We start from the raw sequence: 4,698 nt of genomic DNA, 5'->3' as shown, positions 1-4,698 counted from the left end.
TAGAAGAAAATCACTGAGCTGTTGGTAAACAACTCTTTCAAGGACTTCCCCTAAAAACGGCAGGTTTGATATGGGCCGATAGTTATTCAGTACTGTGGCATCCAGACTTCTTTTTTTTAGGAGAGGCCTAATGACAGCAGTTTTCAAGGCCCTTGGAAATGTTCCAGACCGGAGTGAAATGTTTACTAAATAAGTGAGTTGTGGTAACAAACTGCTCAGCACAGATTTTAGAAATTTAGTGGCCAACTCATCGAGGCAACATGTGGCTGAACTCAGACTGTAGACAGTCTCTTGGACTGTTTTTTCAGTGACAGGTGTGAAATGTGTCAGCTGTAGTACACAAAGCCGTAGAGCTTCACTTACTTAACAGGGCGCTGACGAAGGACGTAGAGATTAGGATCCAGCGCACTTTGATGCCAGGTCCTTAGCTTTGCCTTTTCCTTAGCTTGACCTTTTGTGTACTTTCTATGAAGTCACTATCTTTGATTTTTGCATTTCGGAGATGGAATATGAGCTTGCTCTGTCCACTCCACGCATCGGCCCGGTATTGCAGTACCTCCGGGAACGGTGCATTCGCAATGATCGCAGCAAGGCTTTAGGGCTAGGACCTTAGCTTGGCCTTTTGGCTGAGAGTAAGTGTCCCGGCTCCTAGGCTTTGTAGCGTATTATGAACTGACCGATAACGGATAATGGATAATGAATAACGAAGATAGATCAATAACCCTTAAAAACCCCCACTTAGCAATTTCTTAGAATAAGGATAGATATTCACACAGAAGTTCCATATTTCTGGCCATTCCGTAAGTTTAATCACACCCACAAATACGACGCATCAGATATTCGAACATAGCAAAGGAAGGTCAGTTTTAAAGCTTCTCTAACCAGCTAAACTGTTTTCAGTTGTGCTAACATCATAGCACAACGGTTTTCTATTCCCTAGTTATCCTTCTAATGACACTATCAAACACAATGTACTATTACAACACTGCAGTGCTGGTTGCTGGAAATGGGCTTCCTTGTACAACGTCATTATGGGCGATTATTAGCCCAGGAGGTAGAGCGCTCCTTTTGTGATCAAGGTATCGCAGGTTCGATTCCCGGCTCCTCCATGCTATATGTCGTAGTGTCCTTGGGCAAGACACTAATGTCCCCAATAGCAGGTACTTGGCTTGCATGGCTGACGCTGCTTTCGGTTAGTTAGTGTGTAGAAGGGAAAAGTATGGAGCACATTGTAATGAGCTTTGGGAGGACTTCATTGACTTGAAAAGCGCTACATAAATGCAGACAATTTACACTGACGATTATGGGGTGTATTTCTCATTAGATTCATATTATCATCATTGAAAAAAAGTGTTTTTCCTACTAAAATAAGCGACCCCTAACTTTTGAAAGCTGGTGTGTATAATATTTTATAAACTAAGGATAACAAACAACAAAATCTTGCAATCATCTTGGTCCTTTTGGGAATTTATTTCTAAACTCCACTCATTGGAAACACTTGTACTGACCTCTGGTCCAGTCATGACCTTTGGTCCAGTCATGTTTCTTTGTATAGCCCTTAATCACAAGGAGTCTCAAAGGGCTGCACAAACCACAGACGATCGCAAACTACAGACTATAACACACCATCTCCAGATCGAAAACCTACATGAGGGTAAGGAAAAACTCCAAAACCTCAGCATTAAGAAAATGAAGAAACCTTGAGAAGGGACCGCACATGATGTATTCCCCTTTCCAGAATGACCAGGCTGCGATGCATGTTGCATTAACCACCAATATGATGCAAAATAAAATATAAACAATTAAACAATGATATAAAATGAAAATAAAATCAAAAGGATGACCAGGTTGCAATTAACATTGCATTAAAAAAATACACAGACATTTTCAACATGAAACATTGTCATCAATAAGCTATAGAATAGAAGTGTGTTTTAAGCCTAGATTTAAACAGTTCCCTTGAGGTTATTAAAACAATCTCAGAGGGCCTGAATGGAGAATGCTCTCGAACCTGCAGATTTCTTTTTGGCTCTTGGGATCACGAGCAGACCTTGATTTTCAGAGCGAATTTTTCGGACTGGAACATAGAGGGAAATTAAATCGGAAAGATATGAGGGAGAAACTCCATGCATGATTTTGTATAACACCAACAGAACCTTACAATCACATCTTAAGCTAACATGGATCCAATGCAGGTCAGCTAAAATCGGGGTAATGTGATCAAACTTTCTTGTCTTTGTTAAAATCCTTGCTGCAGGCTCTTGATTTTGGATTTTGGGAGACCAAAGAGTATTACATTACAGTAATCAAGACAGGAGGTAACAAACGCATGAATTACGATCTCTCCATCAGACTGGGAAAATGCGGGAAATGTATTTTGTGGTTGAAAGACTTGTCTAATTTATTTTTAGATATATTTGAAACTCTACCGGGCCACATAACATGATGTGGCGGGCCACTTTTGGCTCTCGGGCCATAATACATGTCATTTAGATACTGAACTCATAAAGGTTTTTTTGACATGACAGCAAAGATATATGAAATTTAACATTTCATAAGGAAATGCAAATGTAGGCAATATCCTCCTTTTTTCCTCTGCTGTCAGTGCACAGATCTGATCTGAGCTGTAGTGAATCCTTTTATTCCTCCTTTGTGTGACGTCATGAAAATGCATGACCATATTTGAAAGTTCCCAGTTTCCCAATTTTGCCTTCCCACCTATAGCTTGCATGCGTGTCTGATGACAGAGAACAAAAAGCAAGATTAATATCCTGCCGGCGGAGACGTTAAAGCCACTTCCGGCCTTTGAAAGGAAGTCACATGCAGCCTAGTTATTGGCGTTTAGTGATGTCTCCTTCGCAAACGAGTAGGCTCTATGAGTCGCCTCTTTTAAATGAGCGGCAGGAGCTGGCTCTCCAGCCATTAGGAGCCAGATCCCTTTGAAACACTTTTTCTCTTTATCAATCTCTCTGTCTCTCTCTCTCTCCCTCTGTCCATCTCTCTCTTTCTTTATCCTTATTTGATCTCTTCCTATCATTTGCTTTGTCTTTCTCCTTTTCTCTATTTCTCCCACTCTGGTTCTCCCTTTTTTTCTCTTCTTCTTTCTGTCATTTTCTTACTCTTTCTCTCTCTCTTTCTTTCTCTCTGTCCCTTTTTTCTCTTTCGTTGAAAATCTCTCTGACTCATTGCATTTATCTCTAGTCCTCTTTATCACTCTCTCTCTCTTTCCTCTCTCTTTTGCTTGCTCACTTACTCTCTTTGTCCCCCTCTTTCTCTCCTTTTGATCTTTCGCTCTCTGTCTCTCTGTCTGTCTCTCTCTCTCTCTCTCTCTCTCTCTCTCTCTCTCTCTCTCTCTCTCTCTCTCTCTCTCTCTCTCTCTCTTGCTTGCTCTCTCTATTTTCCCTCCTTTCTTTCTGCCTTTCTCACTATCTCACTCTCTTTCTCCATCTGTTTCTCTCTCTATCTTTTACTCACCCTCTTTCTCCCTGTGTCTTTGTTTCTTTCTTGCTCTGTCTTTCTCTCATTCCCTCTCTTTTCTTTGGTCCATCCCTTTCTCTCTACCTCTCTTTTTTCTGTATATCTTTATTTTTATCTCTCATGCTTTCTCTTGCTATCTCTTTCTCTTTGTCTGTCTTTTTCTCTTTTTTTGCTCTATTTCTACTTCTCATTATTTTGATCTCTCCCTCTTTCACTCTCTTTATCTTTTTCTGCCTTTTCTTTCTGTCTCTCATCCCCTCTATGTTTTTTCTCTTCTCCTTTCTCTCTCCCATTCCCATTCTCTGTATTTCTCTACCATTCTCATTCTTATTCTCTCTCTCTCTCTCTCTCTCTCTCTCTCTCTCTCTCTCTCTCTCTCTCTCTCTCTCTCTCTCTCTCTCTCTCTCTCTCTCTCTCTCTCTCTCTCTCTCTCTCTCTCTCTCTCTCTGTCTCTCTCTGTCTCTCTCTTTCTCTCTCTCTCTCTCATTCTTTCTTAAAGGCCCTTGTGACTGATAAATGTAAGTGGCTTCATATCTGTGTTGTTTACTTCATACAAACTGTTATTCATACAAACTGTATGAATAAATTTTAATTAGGTTAACTATTCATTGGAGGAATAAATGCAGCATAATACATTTACATTTGGTCCTTGGGTAAGGTCCAGGATTTTATCTTGCTGAATTTGAAAAAAAAAAAAAAAATAAAAAAAATCATATATATATATATATATATATATATATATATATATATATATATATATATATATATATATATATATATATATATATATATATATATATATATATATATATATATATATATATAAACCCACAACCGTCTTTATTCTTTCTCTCTTAGTCTTTCTCTGTCTTTGCTGTCATTCGTTTTCACATTATCGGTATGTAATCTCTGCAGACACAGAAAAATAAAAATGTAAATGTGAATACAGTCCTGTTTAAGTTAGGATTCATTAAAAAAGTCTCGCTTTACCTGTCACGTGTCTGTGTGTGGCTGGTCCCTCTGAGCAGCCAGTAACCCCAACAGGCCCCCTCTCAAGCAGTCTGCATTGTCGGCTTCCCGAGTCGACCGCGTTCAGCGGACTCAGAGAACTTGGCTCACGGCGGGAGGCGGGCCTGCTTAAATCACCCCCTCCTGCTCCTGAGTCCTCACAAATATAATATGAAATTTTAGGTTTTCTACAGGCTCGGTACTGAAAATTAA

The 4,698-nt window shown here is 39.7% G+C and overlaps 1 pseudogene; it reads left to right on the top strand.

Moving 5' to 3' along the window:
* Positions 1 to 441: 441 nt before the first annotated feature.
* On the top strand, positions 442 to 578 carry LOC148374072 (U2 spliceosomal RNA; annotated as a pseudogene).
* The last annotated feature ends 4,120 nt before the right edge of the window (positions 579 to 4,698 follow it).

The sequence above is a fragment of the Urocampus carinirostris genome, chromosome 1, assembly GCF_059441175.1.
Source record: "Urocampus carinirostris isolate Australia breed hairy pipefish chromosome 1, RoL_Ucar_1.0, whole genome shotgun sequence".
Classification (NCBI taxonomy): Eukaryota; Metazoa; Chordata; class Actinopteri; order Syngnathiformes; family Syngnathidae; genus Urocampus; species Urocampus carinirostris.
This window is presented reverse-complemented; position numbering and strand designations above follow the sequence as displayed.